Source organism: Pseudopipra pipra, chromosome 4 (assembly GCF_036250125.1).
Source record: "Pseudopipra pipra isolate bDixPip1 chromosome 4, bDixPip1.hap1, whole genome shotgun sequence".
Taxonomy (NCBI): Eukaryota; Metazoa; Chordata; class Aves; order Passeriformes; family Pipridae; genus Pseudopipra; species Pseudopipra pipra.
Window position 1 is genome coordinate 5,409,363 of NC_087552.1, and position 15,192 is coordinate 5,424,554.

General features: G+C 42.5%; 1 long non-coding RNA gene across 3 annotated transcripts; it reads left to right on the forward strand.

Moving 5' to 3' along the window:
- The first annotated feature begins 78 nt into the window (after nt 1–78).
- LOC135412698 (uncharacterized) lies at nt 79–15,185 on the forward strand. Of its 3 annotated transcripts, none has more exons than XR_010429896.1 (4): nt 79–167; nt 927–5,046; nt 6,046–6,087; nt 10,249–15,185. It is a non-coding gene; the product is annotated as an uncharacterized LOC135412698 (long non-coding RNA). The 3 variants fall into 3 exon arrangements; XR_010429895.1 differs by lacking the exon at nt 10,249–15,185 and having other exon boundaries at nt 927–4,243; nt 4,945–5,046; nt 6,046–6,308; XR_010429894.1 differs by lacking the exon at nt 10,249–15,185 and having other exon boundaries at nt 6,046–6,308.
- The last annotated feature ends 7 nt before the right edge of the window (nt 15,186–15,192 follow it).

Consider the following 15,192-nt stretch of genomic DNA (forward strand, 5'->3'; position numbering starts at 1 on the left):
CGGCCAGGCGGTGCTGAACCCCTCTGTGAAAATGGCTGGAATTGGGCTTTATCCAGCAGCCTTCTGCCCCAGGACTGGCCTAGGAGGCAGGCAATTCCGTGCTGCCGTGAGGCGTGGAAAGCCCTGTGTGCCTGGTTGCAGCTTTGTCTCAGTGCTGCCATGAAGGTGTAGGTGTCGCGCTGTCCCCCGGGCTGAAGGGCTGAGGTGGTGTGCGGAGCCTCCCTGGCTGTCCCCGTGGGGAGGATGGTGCCCCAGACTTTGCCTGTGTATTTACAGCTGTGTGATGTGCCAGAAGGCTTGGTCACCGTTTTGTGGCAAGTTAATAAGGTTTTATACCTGCCTTGAGACAGCCTCCTAAGAAGGAGGGGAGAGAGGCTGCCTCAGGCTCCTGGAGCTTTCCCTGTCCTCACAAAGTTGCCCTGCTGGGCTGTTTCCGCTCCCAGCCGTGCTGATAACCCTCACCGCCCTGACAGCAAATAAACCCTGCGGTTCCCCAAACGTTGGGACACATCCTGCAATTCCGCCTGGAACGGGGTCAGTCAACTGTCAGCGAGTGACCCATTTTTCCAGCTGCTGCCAAGTGCGTTTAGCCGAGGCAGCCAGGCTTCGAGCTGTGTCCCTCCCCCAAAAAGTGTTGATGTGTGAAAAGAAAATAGGAGTTTTAGTAGTAACAATATTTGAAAACCAAAAGGAGGCTGAGGTGGGTACTAAGAAGTCACTGTAAAATCACAAAACCTAGTTCTGGAATAAATGCGTGCTTCCCCAGTATTTTTGCTTGCCATAGGGACCATCACAGTTCAGAGAGTTTTAGAGGGACATTTTTAAAACACTCAAGACTGATTCTAGTGGAGGGAGGGGGAGTGAGCAGCTACTTGAAATGAGGCTCTTGCAGTGTCCATGAAAATCAAATGTTTGTTCTGTTTTAGTTTTACCTCATCTGGATTGTAGGTTTCCCGGAGACTTGGATACATTTGTGCATGAAGGACATCCATCTCAACAAAATCTGTTATTGCTGCATACAGGAAGGAGGACCTGTTGTTTCCATGTGCATTTCTTTCCCTTTCTCTTTTATATCTTATTGCTCTCTCAGACAAACCCCAGATGGTCACTTTTGCGCTGATCTCGCCAAAGTCTTCTGAGCTGTTTTTGGAAAGCAACAGGAAAACCTTAAAATATTTTTCTCACCTTGAGGTCGGTATGCTTCTAACATATGGATTGGGACTGAATGTTTTCAAACACAGGCTAAATAGATCCTTTATTTCTACTGAACCATTAGAAATAATCTTAAAGACCTGCTTGGAGTGTATTTTGTACATGAGTTAAAATAATTTGTAAATAGTTTTTCAAAACATGATGCTTATGATGTTTTAGGTGTGAGAAATATCTGTTACTATTTGATCTTTCCCCTTAGTAATGGGAAGTATTCATCTCTATATAAAAAACTGATATTGATATCAATATGTATATAAATTTCATACACTTCTCCCAATTTGTTCCTCTTACTTGCATAACACTACTTTTACATTATGCTCTTGTGTGTTACAGTAATCTCTCCCACCTTGGGAGTAAAAAAAAAAAATCACCTGTACATCTGTCCCCACTCTCATAATAATAAAACTTTTATGCTCCAGTGAATATTTTATCTCCAAGCACTGACACCAAAGTCCTCCGATGGGGCTGCACAGAGAGTTTAAAAGTAGGATGCCCTGTGGCAGTTAATCATAGCTAATGCAGAGCTCAGGAGGAAGGGGAAATGATTTTATGACTGTAAATGGAAAAAGGACAAATAAACAGGGCTGGGAAGAGGAGCTGCCGTGGGCAGGGGAGCCTCAGGCTTTTGGTGTGGTTGCAGGAAATGGGCTCTTTGCATCAGGAGGGGCGCCCACAAATGCACTCAGGGCTTTCACAGATGTATTTAGGTCACTGACACTTTGAAAGCTTTATACTTTTTCAGTCTAGGGGCTGTGACAAAGGCCTGTAAACTCAGAGTGAAGGCTAGCATCCATCCGTGGCTGGCCTTATTGTATCCCCAGGAATTTCGGATCAATGAAGGATGTTAGCAATTATGTGCTGAAATAACTAAGTACAATGGGATGAGGTAAGGAAAGCGACTCAGCCTTGAATTTGAATTTCTTTTGGTTTCTGTCAGTTTGTGCCAACACCCCTTGCAATGCGTAGTGTGTCTCTGGGGCTGCCCTATATTGTTCAGTACAGGAAATTTGAGAGACACAAGTTCAGCAGCAAACGTCAAAAGTTGCATGTGTGGATGCAATCTTTTCCCTGGTGTATGGGGCAGTTTTGCTGCTGGGCTTCTGAAGGTATTTTGTGGATGAGATGCTGGTTTCTCTCTTTCGGCACAAAATCTTTTGTAGCAGGTGTTGTTCTGGTTTTTAAGGCTGAGAAGAAGTAGCCGTGATGTCACTTGACTTCCTGCAAAGCTCCAACCCCCAGCGTGCTGTGAAGAAAGTCCCGTGTGCCGCCTCGTGCTCCGCTTGTTCCCTGTGGTTCTTTCCGCTTGTAATTCCCAAAGGGCCAAACCCAGGGTTGTATGCCTGACCCCTGTATCCAGGCCACTGGGCAGACTGAAGCAAGGAGGAGGAATTCCTTTGAAGTTGTGGAGCTGCTCCCCAGTAGCTGACTTGGGCCCAGTGGTGGGTGCAGTGTCCCATGGTCCTCACGCTGTCTCCCTGAAAGGGATCTGATTCCCGCTGCTCCCTGCAGCTCAACCATATCAGTTCCACTGCAGTGCAGCCTTCTCCCATTGCTGAGTAGTGGGCTGAGCCTGGCTCTGAGCTACCTCAGGATGACAGACGCTCACAGAAAACCCCATAAAAAACTTCCTTTCTTAAACGCCAAAACACATGCTAGGAGAGCCCAGAGTCTGTGACTTCCAGTTAGGGCAGTTAATCAAAACATTTGCCATGTATTGTGTGAGCTCCTTCACAGTTTGTGCATTTATCTTTTAAACATCTGCGGAACAGCATGGCTTAGATAGGTTTCTGTTACTACTCTGAGCCTTCATTGGCTTTCAAGAATGAGTGAAGAGGAGCCAGACAACATAAAGGGCAGGCAATCAAAGCTTTTGACTCTTAGATCCTTGCAGATGGGCCTCCTGATGAAATGACTAACAACTGTTGCCAGATCAGCAAGTAGCAACCACAAGGCACCTGTATTTATTTAACTTTCATTTTACCAGATAACTTGTCTTTATGCTTTGGAGTTTTAACTATGGATTATAAGTCACGAGGCTTCCTTCAGATCTCCCTAGCACAAGTGTAAAATGAGTCACTTGAGATTGGTTGGTGATAAGAGTTCTTCTACTGTACAAGCAGTAGATGCAAAGTCAGGATCAGGCCAAGGTGGAGATCATGGGTCCAGTGTCTAGTTTGTTTGAAACATCTTTATTGCCCACCTCTGGGGTGAAGTCTTCAATGGGCATGCACTAAAGGGAGGGAAGGTTTCTAGCAGCAGCCTTTGGTTATCGTTAAAATAAATAAATAAATAAAAATCAGTGACCTCATTTTTCTTTTCTGAATGGCTCTGCATCTTGGGAATTCCACTGTGCTAAAGGAGACTATCTGCATCCAGGGCCCCCAGCTCCTTCAGTTCTGCCTGGGTGAGACTCAAGGTGAGGGGCAGCCAGCTTCCCTGACCTTGCAAGCTGCCTGCCAAACCCAAGATGTTGCCAGATCCCTCAGGCTACAAACCTTGCACCTCAGAGTACCAGTTCTAGGAATGACTCGCAGGTGGTGTTGCCAGCAGCTCCACAGGAGCTTTGTTGCTCCTGCCATTATGGAAAGGAACAAAGCTGAGTATGTGGCTGTGCCCCAGGATGACCCAGTGGTGTTGGCTTCAGTGGCTCCTGCTGTCTTGCAGCCTTTCACAGGCACTGACTCTGATTGCCCGGTCACCCCAGTGCCAATCCAACCCTGCTGCCAGACACCTCGGTGTAGCCCTGGCACGTGAAGTCTACTGCTTGCTCACAAGCAGTATGAGGTTTGCCTGTTCCCCTGCTTTCCCTGAAGGCAAATGTCAAGAATATGCCATGCTGAATGTTGGATATATATTAGATATTCTATCTGGACAGGTTAGAACACGCTTTGTGGCTCTGATTGCTACTGGTTTTGGGTGCTGTGAAGGGACCCATGGTGGGTGTTCGGCTGTTCCTGGAAAGCAGTCAGCTCCTCTGTTCCTGGAGTCGGATATCTGAACAACGGCAAATGCCAAATCCGTAATTATTTCTGTATGTACCACTCTCCAGTTTTATAGCTGATGCTTTACCTGTGTGCTTTTGGTCACTAGTGGCTTTTGTTCAGCAAATAACATCCTGGTCATATGTGTGATACGGCCTGTTGACATAGGATAAAGTCACAAAGTGAACGTGCTCAAGTGTTAAGAAGCAATGTTGCAGCAGTACTATGAGACTTGGCCCATGGGTTTTAGCAATCCCTGCAGCTGTGTCTGTATTTAGGGATATGCTTTGGTGTCTAAATGAGCACATGTATTCTCCTTCTGATAGTGGAAACTAGTTAGAACATTGAGTTCTGCCAAATTCAATCATATGTGTTGTTTTTTTTTTAATGTCTACAACAAGATCTGATAGTTTAAAAAGCTTTCAACGTGCCTCTTGCTGGGGATGGTTTTCTTTGGTCACTTCTGTCTATCTCTCTTCTGATTCCAAATATGATGAAGAGGAAATGTAGCTGATTTAAGTACTTCAAGCTAGTGAAATTAGACCAGATTGATTAAGAGCATGTGTGGCAAGCATAGCACTTGGAAGCAAACCTGCTGTTCCTCCTGAGAAATATTCTTACTGAGGGACTTAAAATTCAGATCGATCCCAAGTTTTCAGTATCAGGATTATTTTTCAGCTCTGCCTTATTGCTAACTTTAGGCTATAGGGTGTGATCTGTCTTCATGTTAAATAAAGCTTTCTTTTGCAAGGAATTTTGCAGAAAGAAGTGAAATCGAGTGGAGCTGGGGGAAGCTGTGGCATATGGTGTGTCATCCAAGCAAGAATGGTCCAGTCTTCCCCCGGCTTCCCAGGTAACACATTTGCTTCACTGTGGCTTCTTTTCCTGGAGTCATCTCCTGCAGAGAGTAGCTTGGATCTGAATTTATGCAAATATAAAAGCACTGAAGTGTCTTGCATTGTCCAGAATCATAATCATGAAATGAAAGTGCAGGTTAGAACTAAGGTTAACTGCGAATTTCCTGGGCTTTGTGAATTTTAAAAATCAAATTTGCTTTTGCCTTACCATCACATCTTAGAATCAAATTTCCTTGTTTGTTTTTAAGATAAGGAGAAAAAAAACAGGAACAGGATTTTATTTCACCAAGAAAAATGTGGTGAGGCTAATTTTTGTTAGGTTTTGCTAAAACAAGCAGGCAAACTCACTGGCTGCAATCATTATTTGTAAATCGATGGACATCTTCAGCCAGGAATATCTATATTTATTTTTCTCTTATAAAGCAAAACATCTGATGTTTGCTTCTGTGCAGAGACTTTGGCAATACTGACAGCTTTTTCCATAAGTTACCACTGGCAGCAAGAGTCACATAAAGGTGCATCAATCTGGCCAGTAAGTCCAGACTTTCATTCCCACAAAATGTTAGGAAAAAACACCAGCATAGGACTTGGAGGCTGAAAATGAGACCATTACGTAGATATGTGGTTTGTCTTCAGTAAGCACAGTTAAAATTTGCTTCTTCTGGAAATAAATGTGTGTAGTATGAGATAGGATCAAATGAGGCATCGTTCACTGTTGCTGATATTGATGAGGAGTCATGAGTGACCACACAGATCCAAGCCTTTGCATGGTTGTGGACATGCTGTTGAGCATATCAGCAAAGAACAAGAGCAGGGCTGGGTTTGGGAGGGTAAAGCTGCTGCAGGAAATGTTTTTCAGTTGTGGCACATGCTGGACTTGCTCATGTTCTGTGAAGAGCTGGTTTGTCCAGCTTTACAGATAAAACGTGTGATCTACTTCTGACAAAAAAATGTACGAAGGAGGTTGACAAAACTTCTGGTTTTTTTCTGTGCAGTTCCTGTACCTGTCAAAAGGATTTTATGAGATGGAGAATGAGGTGGGTACGTGGTTTCCTGAACTGTGACTGAAAGGAGATGGATTTGTTGAGACAATTTTGACAATGCGTTTGTTGCTATAAAGGAACATTTGGGAAATCCTGTTTGGTGTGTTTGAGTGTGGCAATCCTCTGATGCTCTTCCTCATGGCAAACTGCAGCAACCCTGACTGGGATCAGAGCAGGTGTTGCCCCATTCATAATAAAGGTGTTGAAACCCTTTCTGCAGCAGTGTCTCTAACGTGGTACCTTGGGGTGTATTTGCTGAGTCAGCAGTGTTACTGGTTCACTGGTGGCCCTGCACATGCTGTGTCTAAAATTAGGGCAGGCTCTGCTTATCTCCTGGTGGGTAGGAAAAGGGCACAGGAGTGGGAGAGCTAAGAATGAACAACGTAAGCGTAAGGAAGAGGATTCCCACTTTTCTTCAGTGGCTCGCACAGAGTAACCTGAACTTTGTTGCCCTGCTCTTGCTGCTGATTACGTGACAGCTTTCCCTTTGCTTTGCCATTAACTAATTGGACCTCAGACTGCCTGTTAACGAAGTAATTTGCCGCATCTGCTTCCACTTTCCATGTCACGGACAGTTGCTGGTTTTGCAAAGTGTTGTGTGCTTGTCAAGTTGCTCTGCCTGCCCGCAAATGTTTCGCCTGCTCAAATTTTTTAGGCTCATACCTCAAGGACTTGTTACTAGGTAACAGAGTTCCATTTGCCAATTGCCCACTATTTCCTTCTCACGGTATTACAGGCCTGATTATTAACATTTAGTTCAGAGAAATTGCTGTCATTATGTGAAGTAACTTCCTTTAGAGGTTACTCATTAACCTTAGGTATTTTACTGTGCGATTATAATTGCCAAATGCCATAGGCATGGAAAACCTTTGAACTCCTCAAGGTATTAGTGTATGGGAGAAATGGTATCAGCTGAGATTTTTATACATTCTCCACATCTCCCCCAGCCCCCAGTTATTTTTCCTTTTGACTGTATTCTTGTTCCGTTTCTGTTGACATGCTTTGTAGCATACAGGGCCTGCTCAGCTGCTGGAGAAGAGAATGTTTTCCTCTGGAAGGGAATCAGTTTCTTCCGTTCCCCTGCAGATCAGAGATTAGGCCTAGCCAGTTTAGTGGTGTATCTGCTTTCCAGTGCAACTAAGAACAGAACTTGATTCCTTGCCCTTGTGTGAAAAGTGAAATAATTGGAAAGCCAACAGTCTTGTGTGGCATGGTCTATACTGTTACCATGTACAGTTTTCCAGCACTTAGGATGGCTCTTCCATATTTGCTTTGGAGGGACTCTCAATCAACTCTACTGCTCTAGATTGTGTTCAAGGAATGGAAATTTTCAGACAAAACCCCACCATTCCTCTGTTTTTTTTCTCTCATTGTCTATACAAACAAAATCAGCTGCATACTAAAACATTTGCCTCGGGACAACATGTGTTCTCTGGAAAAATCTTACTAAATATATTTGTCTTTCTCCCCTAACCCATCTCTCCTCAGAAGTGCATTGACATTCCTAGTAATTTGATTCCTCTGACAGGATAGAGCAAAGCTGCTCTAGCTGTAGTGTGGGCCTGTGTTGTTATGTGACTTCAGTGAGGAAATATCATATCTAGGAAATTAGGGAATGTGCAAGTGAGATACATACATAGTGCTTAAATAGAACTAAAAAAAGTACAGAAAAATTACCCAGGCAATAGGCACGTTTTTACATGGAGTCACACCTAGTTTTGGTGATAGGAAACGTCATGGTGGACAATGAAACCATTAGTCTGGTAAATCTTCTAAAATACAACAGTAGAAAAACCAGTTCTATAAATAAAAAGTGGGGAAAACAAAGGTGGGATTAACAAATGAGTTACCCCAAGCCCAAGGAGAATAAAACAAGAAGATATGACAGAGCAACTTCTATCAAGCCCTTGATTTTACATTGCTTGACCACTCTGCTCTGTTCTTTTAATCTCAGCATGAGCTTTTGGTTTTTTTTGAAGGGGAAAAAAGTGAGGAAAAAACCTGAACACCAGTTATGTCCTTGCATGATGCACATAGTACAATCTCCGTGATGAAAGTGCCAAGTCAGTACCTGGATATTTTTAATGAAAAATGTTTAGCAACACAGTTTTTGATAGTGCCCTAACTCTCATTTTCTCGTGGTAATTTGTTTCTTTTTGCATTCTCTAGAACAAATTTTACTCCTGATTTCAGTGGATTTTCTCAGTTGACAATGCGTCAGCTGTAACTTCTCAACTACTGTGTGTTGCAATGAGCTAAGCAGTGGAATTTGTGTTGACATCTAATGTTACTCTCTGGGATAAATTTAGTGATCCATGAAGTCCAAGCAGTGCAGAATGTGGGTAACACTTTAAAACGTCTATTAGTAAAACTGTGCTTCACTAAATTCCTGTCTGCTCCTTTTATTTAACATGCTCACCTGCAGCTCCAGGTCTGATTCACGGATACATAATTCAGCACTGTAGGAATAGCTCGATTTTCAGTTTTCACTTTATAGGTTTATTGTCAATAAATCTACATCATTTAATGCAGACTAGTAGTAGCATTTAAAAGCAAGCACACCTCCATCTAGCATTAATTACTTAGAGCCCTTCTGTGTTACATTTTTTACATGTGTTGAGTTTGCAAGTGCAGAAGAAAGAGATTTATTTTTAGATCAAAATTAGACTGTGGTAATACACAGTGAAGTACTTTCTCCCACGGAAGTTGTGGCAAGTTTTATGTTAAACAATCATTATTAGGTTTCCACAGAAGACAGTGCAATAGGAATAAATCTCTCTTGTAGCAACTTTCATTGTAACTCCACTTAAGGGTGAAAAAAAAAAAAAGGAAACAAAAAGAGGCTTAGAGTACAGCATGAACTGTGCTGTCCTTAGGACATACAATATCAGGCTAAAGTTGTAAATACTCTTTATTTCCTTAAGGTCTGGATACGTGCCTTTGTGAGTCTCATTGGAAGCAGGATTTATTGATCTGGAATCTCTTAGAAACACCTGTGAGGTTCAGTGTGTTATTTGCTTATACAAGTTTGTTTCTTTTGGAAAGTGAAATGCCTATCGATCCCATAAAATGGACAAAATGTTATTGATTGTCCACCAGAAAGGTTACATTTAAACTTATTGGGGGGGAAAAAGATATTTTCAAGATGCTTGGTAAAGTATTCCAGCTCGCTTGCTTACTTATTTATTTATTTGTCTGTTTGTATATTTATTTATTTATTTATTTTAAATAATTCCTCTTTACTAGTCCTGATGTGGTCATGTTTTATTCCTCTCATCAAGAAGGAAAAAATGGAACCTGTGACTGATGGTGTATTGAAGAAGAGAGGATTGGTTGTTTGGGGATTTTGTTTGTTTGTTTGTTTTTCCCTGGAGGGGAGAGAATAAGAAGAAATCTTGGTCTCTTAAAAACAAGAAAAAAAGGCAAGAAACTGATTAGACTTCCTGATTTCAATAACATCTGACTTGCTGCATTGTGATGATGTTTCATTTTTCTATTTGCTTTTCCCCCCCTTTGAATGCAAAGCTGGGATCTGTTGCTTCTGATTAAATGTGTGGTGAGCTGTGTGCCTTCAGAAAATTGCAAACTAGGCTATCCCTGCACCTCCATTCCTTGTGTCCTCTGTTGCCCAATGTGGAAGTTGTGGCTCTGTGGGGATTTACTGTTTCCTCTTAGGATCACCTGTGCTGTGGCTTAAATAAAAGTTTGTTTCTTCAGCTGTCTGACTTCAGAGTTTATCTGACTCAGGCTGACCCCTCAGTTTTATAATGAGCTAGTTTATTTGCTTGTGCAAATTGGGTTTTCTTAGACAGAAATATAACAGACTGTAAAGAGGCCAATCTTTTGATCATTTCACCTCCGGAAGGGGGAAAGCTACAATGCCTTTCTGCACTCACTGGGCACTCCCTGGGTTGTTAATAACATTAAGTTACTGTTCCTGAACGCTTTGTGGTAGGATTTTTTTTTTTTTTTAATACCATGTTGTAAAAGTCTGGTGTGTAGAAAAATGTTGTTTCTGCTGTCCATGCTAGAAATATTGATGGGGTTTAGAGTTTAATTACTTCTCTATTCGCAGGAAATAGAGAGCCTTTGCTTAGCAACCAGTCTGACTGTTTCTAATTCTTCTTTAAATATATCTTTGTGTTACACCTACAGTTGTGCACACAGGGAAGCATGAGGCAGAATGCTGGAAGAAAAGGAGGAGTAAATAATTGTGAGTAAATAAATTGTGAAAATGGTGCCAGTTTTTCCTCGATGGGCCTTGATCCTCCAATACAGCCCAACAAAGCTGGGAGTGATACACCAAAATATCTTTTTAATAAACAACGTAGGCAGTAGGAAATAATACTGGTCAGGGCTTGTTTTTCTGGCTCAGGGCCTCATTCCAACCTGTTGCAACCAGCTATTGAACGTCTTTGGGGACACCCCCACACAGGAGGCCCCACGGAGGAAAGGAACTTTTACATTTGTGTTTGACTGGGAGCCTTGCCAGTGGCTAAGTTCAAAGTGCAGTTTCCAGTAATTTGCTGTTACTACTCCGTGTGTTTGATAGGCCAGGACAGAAGCATGCAACCCGAAGTAATATTTCCTGATTTCTGACATTTCTCAAGATATGAATGGAGGTTGCTGAGGCACTAAAACTTGGAAGGGTTTTCCTGACTCCAACACCTTTGATGCTTTCCTTTTCTCCTCTCGCATAGCCCCTTTCCCTGCCCCCATCTCCTCCCTTAGATCACGTTCCCTGCTGTTGTCAGTTCCGTATTTGGATGACATTCATATTGATTGTTTCCCTATGCAAACACTGTGCGGCTGGTCTTATGCAACTAGAGAAATCCTATTGATTTACTGAGTGTGAGGGTTATTTAGATTGATATCCTTCTATAGTAGGGGTAACATTTTCGTCTCCCCTTAGAATTATGGTTAACCTTTCCATTTTGGAGGGAGGGGGTGGAAATGAATTTCTTTTGCCCTGTTGACTGTGATAAGAGAGAGGTAAGCACAGGGAGAAGCCAGTGGAATAGCTACTGTTCTCTCCAATGTATGCAGTTGTAGGCCATGTGTATGCCATTGTGGTTATGGAAGAAGCATCCTCTGTAATTAAGATTATATAAGCATCCCTATTGTAATTCTTTGTTTTCTGCTTTCCAAAACTTGCCTCTTTTGGGCTGATGTTTTCCTGGCTTGTTCTTTGCCATGTCACAACTTAATTATTTATTTTCCAAGCAGGGATACAAATGTTGGAGAGAGCTGAGGAAATGGACCTCTCTTGCCTGCTTGAAAAAGAAAAATCTTGACATTTTTTAAAATTAGATCCAAAGACCAAATGTTTCCTGGATGTGACTGTCAACGAGTGGAAAAACCTTTTGGGGAACACTAATTGCTGGATAATCTACATTTGTGCAAAAAGTAATGCCAATGTGCTCTTTGAGGGCAGCCTGAAATGCTTAAAATCCTAATTCCCCGTTTTTTACAGCTTAAATGTGCAGACTTCCTAGGCCCACAGGGGCGTGGGTGTATTAGTACAGTTACCTACAAAAGCAGAGCAGCAGGAAATTTAAAGGTGCAGTATTCAGCTCTAACTGCACCCCTTCAGCAAAGTGAATGCCTACAGCAACAAAAGCTGAGTGCTGAAACTCTGTCCTGGTTCTGCACTGAAGCTTCACTTTTCAGCTGAAACTGTCATCTCACTTCTAAAATTCCTTTGGCTAGTATGTAGCTTGAGTTTTCAAATAAATAAGCAAACAAATACCTTTTCTTCCAGAGAGCACTGACAGGTGTTCACACAATCCAAGCACTCCTGAGGTTTTAATTATTAAACTAAATGGTTCCTTGAAAGCAGAGGAATTTGGAGTTAATTCTGATCTTTATACTTGTGCTGATCACTTTGCATCCACTCTAGTGTGTCCACTGTGGTGACATCCATGAGACTGCCTAAACAGCAACTGAAGGAAACACTGAGAACATATTTTGGAGCTGAACGTTTCTAGTACTGTAATTGGAATTGCATTATTCATGATTAGCGCCTTTTTTCCGATGTTTAGTCAAGAATTCTCAAGGGGGGGCAGTGGGAGAAAGCACTGAGTAGCAAATAATCACAAGATGATCTTCAGTGGCAGTTAATTTGCCCACAGTGCATCACTGGTACCAGGGTGTTTGTCATGTGGCAGGCAGCTGTGTTCCACCGCCGGATGCTCAGCCCTCCTCCTCTTTAACCAGCTGCAGTGCTTTGGCCTCCCTCTGTTTTGGTTTCCAGCCAGAAGGATATGAGTGGAGTGGAAGGGAGAAACCTGCAAACTGGTCCATGTTTTTTTTTTTTTATTTAATTGTGTGCAAGAATAATTCACCGATGGCTGGGCTGCACAAATGTGTTAAACCCACAATCTCCTGTGTGTACCAAAGCCTCTGCCTGTGTTACCTGTGCTGTGAAGTGACTGAAGAATGTAAGGTTGCATCATGAGACCAAACAGCAGGTAAACAAAAGGAGCATGCCATGTTCAAATGAAATAACTCCTCGTAAACCTGGAGGATTGCAGCGAACTTTGTTGCTGAGTGGTTTCCTGGCCAAGAGAAGCACCAAAGATGTTACACTGAATAACTGGAAGGGGTTACTACACTGAAACTGCAGCCTAACTGTATTGAGGAAGAAGTAGGGCTCACCAGATCGCACAGGAAGTTTTCAGTATAGTCCCTCGTGCCTTCATTGTTGATATGTGAAACCAGAATAATATTCCAGAGGCTTTCTTTGGTTTCCATAATATTTGCTTGGATGTGAATTGTACAGAGGGAGCTGGATTCAAACTTTGAGATCGTCTGTACAAAACAAGAAATAGCGAAAGAAGGAACGTGCCCTGTTGTTCACTGTAACAATAAACATGGAAAATGATTCAATGATCTGTGAAGTTCAGCACAAGTCTCACTCAAACAGTGAAATTTCTGAGGACAGAGCAACTGTCACACTAGTTTAGATCAGAGATTATTGTGACCATGTATCCTGTCTCCTGCAGAGGCTGGTGAGAGTGGGATTGGGAAAGAGCCTGTGCAAAGAGGTATATATTTGAAATGATTTTTCCCTGCTGTACCTTCCGATGAAGAGTTGTACAGCAAATTGTATTCTGACATTTGCTTTCAGACCATTGTGCTTGAGACCAGCTCCTGGATGTATTCATCCTTCATTTCTCTGATCTCCATTTGAACCTGTGTGTTTCCTTGCCTCAACCAGCCCCTGTGGGCACTGAGTTCCACACTGTAATTGTTTCATGAAAAAGCACTTCCTTTTGTTCCTAAATTGCTGCCAGTTTAAAACAGGCTTCCCGACTTCCTTTATTACATACAGTAAATAATTCCCTTTTTTTTACCACATCATTCCATTCATTATTTTTCAGATGTTGATTCTGTCCTCTCTTAGCCAGCTGGCATGCCCTAATTTATTTATTTTATACTTGTCCAGAAGTTGTTCTTTACTTTCCACATTGCCTTTTCCTCTAATCTTTTCTAGTCCTTCTGTGTGCTTTGTGGGATGCACAGTGTGGAGGTGAATGCAGGAGTGTAATCAAAGGGCTCTAATGAGTAACCCCGTAGGTTGCTTGTATGAGCAAAATGCCTGTGGACTTGAGCCAAAGGTTGTGCTGATTAGCCTGGGAAGACCGGTACTGTCAGGCTTTGTCTGTGTGGTGTCAGAACAAGATAAAGCTGTACAAGCGCTCCTTGTTACATGCTTTAAGTTCATCATCTCTGTTCTGAAGTTACAGCTGTGATGCCAAAGCTCTAAATAAACAATACTTCAAGTTTCAGTACCTGAAAGAGTGGGTGCCAAAAGAAAAAGATGATACCAGCCATGATGGGGTGATGAAAGTCTGTGAGGTGCTAGGGAACGAGGGGAGAAGTTTCTAATGTGTTCAACAAAAAGTTATTGCACCCTTCAAACCCTGCAATCAATAAATGAGTGTTTTTTTAGGTTCTTTCATGATCCTTTAACTTATTTGCATATGTGAATTTTTGCCTGAATGCTGATACGCACTGCCCTTAAAAAGGGATTTGGTAGTGGAAGGTGGGGATGTATGTTTGAGACTCCTCTCAAATCTTGGCTTCACAGAGCCCTGAAAGCCCCGTGCACTTCAGTAACAGCCATTTGCACAAGCCTTAAAACGCAGCGAAAATTCAAATGGTTCCTTTTGTGGCGAGGTTACAAGTCAATAATTTGAACTCGGATTGTGTCCATATCCGGTGAAGAGCGAGGATTACATGCCCCCCGCCTTCCCCTCGCTGTCCTGCCTAACGAATCCAGACCCATTCCCCGCAGGGAGCCGAGCAGGCGAAAGGAAGGGAGTGTCGTCCTCCTGGGAGCTGTTACAGCATCCGCTCCCCCCAGGAAAGAGGAGGGAGGAATTCCGACAATTCCTTGCCAAGCTATTCCAAGGATAGAGCACTTACACCCCACCAGCTAATCAGGGCTGTTCCTTAAGGCTTTATTTTAGCATCTGGACTTCAGTAACTTTTTTAAGCCTAGTTTTGTACTGCGGATTACTGTGAATTTAGATCCAAACCATTGCTTGAGTTGCACATCCAAAATAAGCATTGTTAACAAAAGCCAAGTGCCTTATGCATTTTATTCAGCGCTAAGAGCAGCTTGACTGCTAATATTTCATGTGCTGAATGAAATGGAGCTGCAGTGTTTCAAGCTAATTCTGGAATTTCGAAGCATATCCTGCATGGCAAACTGTAATGCCCCATGGTTATGCCAGTGGTGATCAGTTTGAGGCCAGTGAGATGTGAGTGTGGAAAGATACAGGATGGAGTCCTTATAAGAAGGCAAACGTACGCTTTGCCATGTTTGTTTAATATTGTCCTATTAGTTTTTTGAAGTGCCTTTGTGTATAATGTCTGCCCATGTTACCTTTTAAAATTTTTTCCAGGTCTGCTACCATTCAAATAAATCATGTATCCAAGCAAGAATTTATCCTGTCTCCTCCTAAGGCATGTAGGCTTAATACTTTTGCTACCTAAGTCACAGTCATGGTGTTAGAAAGGTTTAAACAAAATTCTGCTGTATATCCCAGCAGTGACTTCAGAGAAATGTATGGGGAAGTGGGAAGCAAGGTA